The 12,847-nt window shown below is 46.9% G+C and overlaps 1 long non-coding RNA gene across 1 annotated transcript; it reads right to left on the bottom strand.

Annotated features, from left to right (window-relative positions):
- Positions 1-639: 639 nt before the first annotated feature.
- On the bottom strand, positions 640-10,557 carry LOC142829521 (uncharacterized). Its single transcript, XR_012903958.2, has 3 exons — positions 9,970-10,557; positions 2,981-3,139; positions 640-1,401 (listed from the first exon to the last, which is right to left on the bottom strand). It is a non-coding gene; the product is annotated as an uncharacterized LOC142829521 (long non-coding RNA).
- Positions 10,558-12,847: the final 2,290 nt, after the last annotated feature.

Here is a 12,847-nt window from a genome sequence, read left to right as displayed (position 1 = left end):
ATGAGGAGTAAGGGAAGTCCTCCTGCAATAGGGCTGCCACAGAAATTCAACTTAAGGCACATCAACTCGAGCTACACTCTTCTCGTAGCCGGAGTTGCGTACATTAAGTCAACTTTCTCCCCCAGTGTAGACCTGGCCAAAGAGAGCAGCAGCAGCTGCTGCTAACCAGGTATCCAGCACCAGCAGCAGTAAACCTGGACAGAGCACGGGTACCCAAGAGCAGACCCCAGCCTGTGTCCTCATCTATCAGCATCTGCCATCCAGAGCAGATGGCAGGTCTGCAGCTCAGTCTGGCCTGCTGTGAGGAGCCCATCTGGCCTGGGCTTCTGGACCCTGCCCCTTACAGAGGCTTCTCCCCACTCCCCAAGTGCAGCACCCCACGCTGCTTAGCTCTAGTTTCAAGCATCTGTGAGTCCATTTGTTCAAGAACTCCTGCTAAACGGTGAGAGCTAGGGCCACCACGTTGGGTAGGCAGCTTCCTCTTATCGTAAGGGTTTGGTTGTGCCAGGACAATGGATATGCCTGTCGTTTGGCTGTTTCTCATAAAATGGAAGGGGGGGGGGGGGTCTGGTATGACAGTTGTGCAGTAGAATGGCCGCAAGGGGCCAGAGATGAGGCCTGGGACAGCTAGACCCTCTTTGGGCCAGCAGGGGACAAGCGTGGAGAGAGGAGCAGCTAGACTATGTATTTCAGAGTTTGTCTGTGTGTGTGTCTGTCTGTCTGTCCCATAGAGGGGGAACATTCACCCCTTCCCCCAGCTGAGCCTGTTGCACTGGCCATGGACAGGCTGTTTCTCCTCTGGCCCCAAGCTTCTGCGGTGAGAGAGAGGGCTGGGGTTGTCCTCTCTTCCCAACGCAGCCTGCACACTCCCCAGCCCCACCCCAGAGCAATGATTTAAATGAAGAAAACCAAAACTTTATTTGAGTTAAAGACCCGAGCAACGCGGGGTAAATCTCCCAGCATACAGTGTACATTTTAAACCGTTTAATGCTGCGTACACAGCCATGAGGACTGTAAAGCCTGATCAGCGTTGTGGATTCAGAGGGTAGAATATGTCCCAGGGAATGTCTTGTTACCAGATGATGAACTAGCATTAACACAGTGTTGTGTAATGTGGCTTCTCACTGTACAAGGCAGCATGGACTGAGGCAGGAGGGAGGAAACCCAGCAGACCTGCTTTGTGGAGATGGGGTATGGTGTTGGGGGCTCGGAGAGGGGGGCGACATTCTGACATCCGCACCCCTCTCCCCCATCCACTCCCACACCCCCGCAGAGCAAAGCAGACGGCAAGGAGCAACAGATCTACTGCGGAAGTTAGGGGAGCTGATGGGAGGGGGAGATGGTTGCTGGTCCATCCTACTTCCAAGACCCCACAAGGACAGGCCGCTTTTCCAGAACATCCTGCAAGGTGTGGACAAAGCAGGAGGCCAAATGCCATGATAAAGGAGCGTTGCATACTTTTAAATGCGCATGTGTTCTAATAGATCTAATAGATAACCCACATAACAATGAGACACGGTTAACTGGGACATCATTAAGCGAGGTGTTACTATATGGTTCTTATTTCCCCAGATTTCCAAAGGGGCGACTTTATTTTATCAATTCACTTTCCATGAATCTGCACTTCGGATTTCACCGTTTCCATCAACATTCCTGCTAGTGCACTTGTTGGCTAATATTTGCAGGAAGCAAACACAACATTGTGCAAACTCAGTCAAGGTGAACTTGGGTTTTTGAACAAGGGAATAGTGAGGTATTTGACCAGCTCTAATAATTTATCTGATTGCGCCACCCCACAAAACCAAGAGGACAACTTGGAGCTGCAGTGCAGCCAGCTCTGGGCTCCAAATCTTATCAGCTTTCCACCCCCCACCCCATGCCCCACCTGATGTTTAATGTTTGAACCAGTCCTAGCCTCTCATCTTTTCCCTTTCCCTTGCATTTAACTGTCTGCATCTTTGACTAGAACTTGCACTTTAGTTAGAACCCAGCCCCGGCCTTTCCCTTTTAAGTTAAAACTCTGTGGCAGGGGTTCTCACACTTCACATTGCATTGCAACCCCCTTCTGACAACACACATTAACGCAGGACACCAGGAAGGGGAACCAAAGCTTGAGCCCTTCTGCTCTAGATGTGGAGGAGCAAAGCTGAAGCCTAAGGGTATGGCTACACTACAGCGTTATTTCGAAATAAGCTATTTCAAAATAGCTAATTCGAAATAGCTTATTTTGAAATAACGTGTCTACACACAAAATGCATTTCGAAATAGCATTTTTCTATTTCTAAATAGCACGTCCACACTGAGTGGACGTTGTATCGCATTTAAGGCTGGTTAGAACCAGTTCCGGCAGGGCATCAGGTCAGGAGTAGCCTTGAGTCCAGGGCAGCCAGCAAGGCACTCTGGGAAGGGCTGGAGGCCCCCTATTTTGAAATAAGTGTCTACACAGTGCTTATTTCAAAATAGCAATTTTGAAATTGGCACTATTCTTTGTTCAATGATCTTTACCAATTTTGAAATAAGCCCTCTGCTATTTCGAATTAATTTTGAAATAACGGAATGGCTGTGTAGACGCTAGGAAAGTTATTTCAAAAGAACTGCCGTTATTTCAAAATAACTTTGCTGTGTAGACATACCCTAAGGATTTCAGTCTCAGACAGGGGGGCCTGTAACCTGAGCCCCACGGGGCAGAAACCCTCAAGTTTTGACTTCAGCCCCAATAAAATGAGGTCCCATCCCACAGTCTGAGAACTGCTGCTGTAGAGGAGCATGTTAATGGGCTAGAGTTCAGCATGGCACCCCCCTTACATAGAGCCTCAAATCAGTCCTTGAGGAGGCATGGTCTTGTCTTGAGGAGGTATGCTCTCCGTTAGTGACAGCTCAGTCACAAGCTGTGTGAAACTTTTTAGATAATATCGATACCCTGCATTTGTTTAAGATCAAACTGCTTCGCTATTCCCCTTCTGTTTCTAATTCCACCTACTCTTCCTTGCTTGCTTCGCTTTTGGTTTTAGCGGCCATGACTCCTCTTTTTTTTTTTTTTTTGGTCTCCTTTCCCCTCCACTTTCTTCTGTAACTACCGTCTGCGATAGTAGGCCCAGGCACCGCTGTGGAACGCGTCGTCCGCTCCTCCTGCCAGTTCCTTTTTACAGCGAATTCAGCAGCAGCACATGAAAACACACGCATCGAAGGATTAGCAAGGTCAGTTCATTCTCTCAAGAGGATTTTGCTTCATCATTTGGTGCTACATGTTGAAAGCATGTAACTTGCAACAGATACTCTTACACCACAGGAGGGGCTTCTTGCCTGAGACAAACCCGAATTATTCCCCAGTCCGGGTTGCATGCTAGCAGGCACTGCAGACCCTTTGGTAGCAACCACCAAACTGTCAACCCAAATCAGCAATAGCAGTGCGTTAGGAATTGTGCTCTCCCTTATCTACAGAGTGTCTCCTCCGAGCAACATACATCTCAACAGAAACACTGAGTCTGGTGAATCTGCATCATCACGGAACCAGGAATGGAGTAGAGCTCCATGGCTTTGACTTTCTGTGGGTCCCTCTAGGACTGTGGTTCTCAACTGGTGACCCATAGTGACTTTTTCGGTGGTCCACAGGAACATTGTCCAAAGTCACACGGCGTGGACAGGCACCAAAAATCTGTTAGTTAGAAATAAATTTCAAGCCAAAATGTTCGTTGTCTGCTCTTTTTTTTATCATGTCTCAAAAAGGAGGGGGTCCACGAAAATTTTTTGATTGGCCTCGTGGTCCATGGACTGAAACGAGTTGGGAACCACTGACCTAGGACCTGTGTGGATCCCTGGCTATCTGCCCAGTTTGTGAGTGTTCCCCGTGGCTCTTTCATCATGGGACAAGTCCCGCATTGTGATGACTCTGTTGCTGGGAAACACAAGAGGAAATATCTTTGAGGGGAATCTTATGGAGATTTCCTCTCTTTGAGCACTGCTGAAAATTTTCCTACTTTTTCTAAGCTGTGAGAGACAGCTAGAAGGGAACTGTAAATCTGCCCACGCTGCTCCTGCCACATTCTGCATGTAATTCAGCTCTCGGGGACTGCTCAATCTTCTCTATCCTTTTTCATCTGTATTCCTCAAGGAAAGACATCAAATTAAAAATTCTGACTTTAAGCCGCAAAGCACAGAAAAAGGTATCAAGTCATTAATTCCCTTATTAAAAGATGCTAAAGTTAATAAACGACACAAAGAGATCATGTTGCAGATTATAAAAATTTGCTAGCCTTATTATATGCAGAGACCACAATACTTAATAGGCACAGCCGAGTATTTTTCCAAAACTTTCTCATTCCGTTGAAGTTCCAGTAAGGCTATCTTTCTACTGTACTGTGTCATGCATGTTCCTCTCACATGAAGTCTGACCTTGGAAATCATATTTTGGGGGTTCACTGCTATTAATGGTGGTAAAACAAAAATCTCACCATGGCTCTCCCTAGCCCTGAAAGTTGTCCTCAGATTGCAAGATGCTATGACCTCTCAGCACCTATGGGCTTCTTGGCAGGATCTGGGTATGTGTGCTTAGAGATACGCATAGGAGTTAGTAGAATAGGGGTGAGTGGGAGGAATAAGTGACAGATTTATAACATCGATCGTAGTATACGGCTGTGTATGCGAAAGTTCTGTGAGCTACTCAGAAGAGAAACTAGTTTCTGGGGGACAGGCTTGCTGATGGGGGTGGGGAGGAAAAGGAGTATTTACCCCAGGACTTGGCACGTCTAGAGGGCCTGGAGCTCCAGGCCCTTTAAATTGCCACTGGAGAGTTGCACTACATGCTCCAGGCAGCTCTAAGGGCTGGGAAGTGACACAGCGTACTCCACCCAGCACTGAGGGCTGACTGTTCCAGCTCCGCCCATTCCAATTGAGGCCCCACCCCTTCTGGGATTGCAGAGTTGCCCACTCCCCACCGTGCCCAAGGGTCCAGTTTTGCAACCGAAAAGGAGAGCATGGGATTTTAAAATGTGTGTTTATTTAAAAAAAAAAAAAGGCTCAGAAGAGCTCAAAGCTACAAGATCTGGCGCGAGTTAAAGAAACTCTGAAAAGGATTACAGTAAGCTAATGGGAAAGGGTTTGGTGAATAATTCATTAAAAAAAAAAGAATAACTGATTGTTTCGATCACATCCCTTGCATACGATCCCTGCTCAAAGAGAAAAAACCCGAGCTGTTGCAGGAACTTTCCTTCCCCAAGGCACAAGATTGGCAGCTCTGATCATAACAGAATTCTTTAAACTAAGTTATCCTGAAATGAGAGCTGCTGAGAGCCTTCAACCTTACGCCAGGTCTACACAGCTTTAGTAAAGTTCTCTTTAGAAGTAGACTGCTACAGGGAGCATTTCACAGTGAAGGGAATAAAAACAACAAGCAAGGAATTTTTTAAGAGCAGACAGCATCTGTTTTCCCCTGCTTAATCCTGCTAAGTATTATGTTCACAGCTTGATCCTTGGCTTCCTCTCGTATCCTGTGAGGGATTTTGTCAAGCTGTCCATCTGAAGAGTCTACAGATAAGGCACGTGTGATTCATATACCATCCAGTGTTCTCAACTCTCAAAGAGCACTTGCAGCTCATGAAAAGTATGGGCAAGTTAATTTATTCCATCACTCTCTCTTCTACTTCAGTATCTTATGGATGTGATTTTTTTTCTCTCCTCTGTTCTAAGAATTTTTTCTATCAATTTAAACTTCAGCAAAGATTATATTAAAAACCAGTCGTCTGCTTATTTTTTAAAAAGTGTGTTTTTTCTCCATGATTGTAGTTCCTCTCCACAATCTCCTCCCTGGACAATGCTACAGCAGTAATTACCTTAAAAGCTGACTGAATTCACTGGGGAAATATCTGGGCTTGCAGCTACAATTTGGGGAGCGAAGAGGATTAAAGCTCCTCAGTGCAAATAGAGGAAAAATCAATCATTCCTTTCAGTCACTTCAGGGAATACGACTTTGTCGGCTTTCATAACATCCTGGGCAGCGCTAGCGGCCATTCTTGGGAGGCTCATAAAGCCAGTCAAGAATTGACTTCTGATTGGAACAGATGAAAAGTGCTGGATAATGAGTACAGCTGGACGGCACCCAAGGAAACTGAAGAGAAGTTGAATATGTGTCTGACACGAGAGAAGATTATATTCTCTAGCCTTTTCTCCTTGTGAAACTTACCTGTCACATTTGACCCATGTGAGCAAATACAATTTTCTGCTGAGCTGGTAACAATCTCATGGCATGAGGAAGGGAAATGTATGAGGCGAGTGTAAGAGATTTGAGATCTTGGAAGCGTGGGAACTTCACAAGGGCTGTTAACTGAGATGTGCCAGCTGCTGTGGGCCCAGGGATTATTCCCAAATTTGAGTCTCTGTAAATGTCTCCTGTCTTGATGAGCTAGGATTGTACTCTTGCTCTGAGGAAGGATTACCACACGTCTGTCTGGACTCCAATCAATAGTGGGTGATTACTGCAAATCCCAGCTCAGGTAAACGACTCTGGAAAAGTAGCATGCCCTAGAAGGAACTGAATATAATGGTTCGGACCAAGCGCAAGAGGGCCCAGGAGACACAAAGGGACTTTTGGTATAAAGTGTCAGTGAGAACTGATCCAGAGCCCATCAGCTGGATCCAAGAATTGACATGAAACTATAAGAGGGGAGAAGCCTGCTGGAAGGTCGGGAAGGACTGGAATGTGCCAAGGTCTCCAGGAAGGGTAGCAGGTGGGAAGCTTAGTATTCAGGTCAACTATCATATTGTTTTCTTTGCAATGGTTTTGTCCTAAAATGTATAAGCTGTCTCTGAGACACCCGGCTGGCCACTGGTAAACTTGTCATTGTCCCTTTAGAGAGTCCAGCCCATGCAGTTGCTTAAAAATCAGACCTGCTGGGATAGTCACAGGCAAGTTCACTGACGGGGAGGAAAGGGGGGAAACTCTCCTGAGGCAGAGTGATGCAAAAAGGCCCAGGGCTTCTGGCCATCGCTGCTAATGCAGCAATGGTGACACATGGAGCCTGGGCCCTTTAAATCTCCACCAGAGCCCAGGTGGAGTGCTCCAGGCAGCCTGGGGAGATTAGTCCCGGCTCCGCCCCTTCCACCCGATCCTACCCCTTCTGGGGGTGAGAAGCTGACCCCATCCCCTGCCTTGCCCAGCAAGTCTGTCGTCCCCACTGGTCACAGTCAATTGCAGGGAGACTTCAGGCCTCCATCCCTGCCCCTAGGGATGCAGAGAGGTGAGAACTGGAGGCCTGAGACTGAAGGGTGCCCTTGAGCAGACCGTGAAGAGGGCAGATGTGGAGTTAATGCAGGAACTGTGACACCAACTAACCCCATCACCTCTGTGATGCTACTTTTTATCAAAAGCGGCGAGGAGTCCTGTGGCACCTTATAGACTAACCGAAGTGTTAGAGCATAAGCTTTCGTGGGCAAAGACCCACTTCGTCAGATGCAGGATACCTGATACTTTTTATCAGTATGCCATCAAAATGGCCTCTTGCACCCCCAATGTATAGTTCCCCGAAGGAGCACGTTTTGTGTACCCCAGGAGCTGTGCAACACAGCACTTGCAAGATGTACAATGTTCTGAGACGAGAATTTGAACACCTGCTCATTTTTCACTAGGCTTCTTAGTTACCCTCACCCAAATGCATGATACCTGTCTACTTACCAGCACATCTTAGATGAACAAAAAAAGCTCCACACCCCAAATGTCCTGTGTGTGTTCAGAATGATTTTTTCCCAACGGGTCTTTATGCTACCAAGTATTACCTAATCTATGGATTATGCACTGATTGTTTAAGGATCCCCAATTGACAAAGTAACACTCCGAGGTTTGCAGGTTCCTGGTCTGAGACCAGGCCTAGTGTTCTTAGAATTGTGGTTACATTGGAAACCTCTGAGGTGCACAGCAGCAGTTGTACTCAAGAAAAATTGTTTCAAGCTTTTATAGTTGTGTTAAAGTTAGTGAGCATGTGAGTGTCCTGATACAAACCAATGTAAGATAACACAGTATTAACTTTGTGTCCATCATGTCTCTCGCAATCATTGTGGAGCACCAGGAGAAGGGACATGGGTGGTGGCCCACAAAGGTCCTGTCCTATCTCTGGCATGCCAAGTGATCCCAATGGGCAAGGCCTGGAAGGGCTAACCACAGACTAGACCAGTGGTCCCCAACCTTTCATGGCTGCCGGGCGACCGGGGGTGGGGCCACTCACGCACCAGGTGTCTGGGGGCGGGGCTGCTTGCACCACGCTTCTGGGGATGGGGCCACGCATGCGCCACGTGCCCAGGGCTGCCCATGTACCGCGCACCTGGGGCCGGCACCACGCATGTGCCGTGCGCCCGGGGCAGGAGCCACCCATGTGCCCTGCGCCCAGGGCTGGCACCGTGCATGCGCCATGCGCCCGGAACCGGCACCGCACATGTGCCACGCGCCAGGGGTGGGACCAGCCCTGATGTTTCGGCGGGCACACATAAATGCCTCGGCGGGCGCCATGGCACCCGCGGGCACTGCATTGGGGACCACTGGACTAGACCAATTATAGGGTCTGATAACTGCCATAAATATTCATAAGTGTTTGGCCCCTATTAACCATAATTCACTTCCTCCCTCTAAAAATATTGACCTGTCCTTATTAAGTAGGTTAGTATGTTAAGTATCTCAAACTTAGTAGCATATAGTTCAGTTGGTTTCCTGGCAATTCTCCCATTAAGCATCTGCAAATGTTCCTATCCCAAAATACCCACACTGGCATCAACTGACTTTTATGTTGACCTGCCAGAATTTTATGCAGAATTTTTTAGTGCAAAATCATCTCTTATGCCATCTTGTGATGTCGGGTCATTGTTGGTCAGCTTATTTATACTATGTCTCAGTAGGCCTAACATAAGAACATAACACAAAAATAGCCATATTGGGTCAGACCAAAGATCCTTCTACCCCAGTATCCTGTCTTCTGACAGTGGCTAATGCCAGGTGTCCCAGAGGGAATGAACAAAACGGGGAATCTTTGAGTGAACTTCCCTGTCATCCAATCCCAGCATCTGTCAGTCAATGGCTAGCCACACTCAGAGCATAGGGTTGTGTCCATGATGGCCATCTTGGCTAATAGCCATTCAAGGACCTATCCTCCCATTAACTCTAGTTCTTTTGGCACCCCATTACATTTGGCCTTCACGCTCCCCACGAGCAATAGGTTCCACAGCTTGACTGCATTTGTTTTAAACCTGATGTCTGTTAATCTCATTGGGTGACCCCTGGTCATTGTGTTATGAGGAGTATATAACTCATCCTGATTCACTTTCTCCACACCAATCTCCGCACTATTTCCTATACCTCTATCATGTCCCCTCTTTGTAGGCTCTGTTCCAAGCTGAAAAGTCCCCGCTGTTTTAATATCATCTCTTACAGAAGCTGCCCCATATCTCCACTAACGTGTGCTGTCCTTCTCTGTGCCTTTTTCCAATTCCACTATGCCTTTTTTGAGATGACCCATCCGTTCCTCTTCTAGGAGCAGCAAGAGCTGCTGAGAGCGGCAGAAGTCCAGAATTACTGCTAAATTCTGGGAGGAGAATCAGGAGGGGAATAGGGTGGAGGGGGAGATTCTCATGCATTTGGGGGTTGTCTAGAACTCCGAGGCACGGTGTTACACACAACCACCGTTTGCAATCACTCAGACTGGTACCTAAAAGGGATGAAGAGATGTTTACAGACTCTCTTCTACGGTCTCCGTAACCAGAAGCCTCATCATAACGAGCCTTCAGATGGCCCATGCTGGTACCCACTGAGCAGAAAGAATTTCCCCAGACTCCCCTACAACAGCTCTGTTCCCATAAATCTCCGTGCACAGCATTTCAGACTGTTCAGCCTGGCACTTAAACCAGCGGCTGTGAACAAAATTGCCAGCACAAACACTTAAGTATAATTGCATCTATAGATCCAGGGAAGAACCGGGCAGTGACATTTGTTACCTTTTTCCTGATACTTTGTGGCTAAAACAGATGCATTCCAACACGATCTGGCTGCCAGCGATCTGTGCTTGTAAATGCTATTTTATAGTTGATCTGAGGAAGATGCCCTTTTCCATTTTTCTAGCAGAAATGAGTTTTAACCCAGCAGAGAATGAAAGTAGTGACTTCTGGATGTTCTTTGTACATTGTATATCTTCTGGGAATATCTTCTGGGAATATAGGAAGGGGATAATAAAACCTGTTCCTCAGATCTGTTGCTGATTTACTGCAGTATAGGATGTAAATTCCAAATCATTACAAGTGGTGGGATGTGGACTTTGGATGATTTAGGTTATTGATAATGAGGCAGAGTCTCGAGGTAGCAGTTCAGTTCTGGCCCAGGTGGAAAGAAACCAAATTATTCTGCTGTCTGCTAACCACTGGAAAAAAAAAAACACTTCCCATTTTCTTGGCACAACCAAACCTGGACCTTGCTTTGTTAGGATAAGAGGAAGCTGCATACCACATTCGGTGGAGGGAGAGGTAGGCTAGTCCTTTTTTAGGAGTAGTTCATGGACAGATTCATCAACGAACATACAGACAGACATTTCTAAAATACATAGATTTCCTTTGGACTGAATTTCAGCCAAGTGCAACCACATGGTTCTCTGCCCATTGTTTGGTAATGGATGAAAGGGAGGGAAAAAATCAAAGTACAGCGCCCTCAGAAAGTACAAACAGAGTTGTGCAATCCATGCTGTAGATTACTGGGTGCCCTAGTGTGGCTGCCTGCAGCTTCCACACAGGGAATTGCTACTGGCTTCATGGAACTACCTGCTAATGTAAGTGGGGGATTCACAAACAGGGCTTCAGCTTTTAACTGGGTCGTATGGAGAGAAGCTCACTAAGTCCCATATTCTGAAACTCTCAGGAACACTTAAATATGTTATTTAGAGGCCTGTTTTCCTGTTGGGACACAAACGTCTGCCTGTCTTGTATGGCTCCTAACACACTGGTATGTGAAAACTTACCTGTAAGGATAACTCCCAGTTTGCATGAGTTTGAATTAATATCTAGCACTCCTCCATCTCTGCTGTTGTTAGTGAAAATAGGTCCCTGGCAGTGTTTTCTTTTCAGTGTTATTTCCGGTGCTTTTCAATATGCTGATATGGAATCGGAGCTCTTGTGTGAGTTGGCATTTGCAGGTTGGAGGCCTATGATCCTTTTAGAGAAGGAGAAGTAACACTTCTCTGTCCAGGGAAATATTTAACATTAGCTGTCATGCTACCTGGAATGGGACACCACTAAGGGAGTCCATTTCAGGTCAAAGTGCCAGAAAACGGCATATACCCCAAATAGGTGGTGTACTCTATCATAAGACATCCCTAAGCCAGTAACAAATGTGTGCTTCCAAATTACTGTACGAATTGTTGTAAAGCAATGACAATCCCTTTCAGGCCTTCTAGTCCTTCATGCACCACTCGGGAAAAACCAGCCTCTTGTGATAGGTGATGATTAAAATAAAAAATCTCATATGTTAGGCTCTTCCAACTCCTAAGACCCAACCACTTCAAAATATAGGTCAAGATCTTACCCAAAAGCCATGCTGGTAGCCAGTCTTTTAGTAAACTAAAACTAGAGGGCTACGTCTAGACTGGCATGATTTTCCGGAAATGCTTTTAATGGAAAAGTTTTCCGTTAAAAGAATTTTCGGAAAAGAGCGTCTAGATTGGCACAGACGCTTTTCCACAAAAGCACTTTTTGCAGAAAAGCGTCCGTGGCCAATTTAGATGCACTTTTGTGCAAAAAAGCCCCGATCGCTATTTTCGCGATCGGGGCTTTTTTGCGCAAAACAGTTTTCAGCTGTCTACACTGGCCCTTTTGTGCAGAAGCATTTCCAGAAAAGGGTTTTTGCCCGAATGGGAACGTCAAAGCATTTGCGCAAGAAGCACTGATTTCGGACAGTAGAACGTTAGTGCTTTTGCACAAAATCAAGCGGCCAGTGTAGACAGCTGGCAAGTTTTTCCGCAAAAGCAACTGCTTTTGCGGAAAAACTTGCCAGTCTAGACGCAGCCTATAATTGATCTCCCAGTTTGTAGACCAGTACAATCGCAGATTCAACATCTCCGCTAGCTTCCAATGAGTCTCTCTAGCTGACCCAAAAGTTTGGCTTTGTCAGTCCATTGTTCAAAGCTTCGTTGCTTTAGAAACCACAGTCCAGAGATACGACACAGCAAAGAGGCAAGGAGCTGTCACCATTTCCATGCAGCTAGACTGGGGGCAGAAACTGGAGAAGTACTGGCTAAAACATGGAGTCATGTATCACTAGCTCTAACTGCCCTGCTGAGTCATGAGCATCCCTTGTCCCTGTGCTCTCTGAGGCATCTTTGAGAGGAGCCCGCTAGAATATTTGATTCTCCTTAAATGGCCCATCCTTACATGGCAGGTTAGTCTTGATTTAAATCTGTCTCGTGGGGGTTACCCAGAAACACATGTTCAGTGAAATGTATACAGTAAAGTTCCATAACTTCCAACAGATGGTGATTGTGGGGGAGCGTACTCACCACCTTGCCTCAGTGACCCACTGCCAGTCTTCATCTAGCCCATCTCAGGGCAAACTGCAGTCTGTATGGGCCTCTCATCACCGGCACAGCTGATGGATCTGCTACCCTCGCTTATCAGGGCTGCCTTGCTACCACCCTCCTAGCCTGGGAGCTAGCTTGTCCAGAGCTCCCCCACCCCTGCCTTGCTGTCCCTGTACTGCTCTAGCTCCTGGGAGCCTCCTGCTTCCTCAGCTACCAGCTCCTTGCTGCTCTTCTTTATATAGCCCCCAGCTGGGCCCTCGATTTCAGCCCCTGCTCCAGGCCTGGGTTTTGCCCTTAAAGGGCCAGTGCAGAGC

This window comes from Pelodiscus sinensis, chromosome 4, assembly GCF_052426305.1.
Source record: "Pelodiscus sinensis isolate ZL-2025 chromosome 4, ASM5242630v1, whole genome shotgun sequence".
NCBI classification, from domain to species: domain Eukaryota; kingdom Metazoa; phylum Chordata; order Testudines; family Trionychidae; genus Pelodiscus; species Pelodiscus sinensis.
Note: the sequence above shows the minus strand (reverse complement) of the source record. Positions and strands in the feature narration are given on the sequence as shown.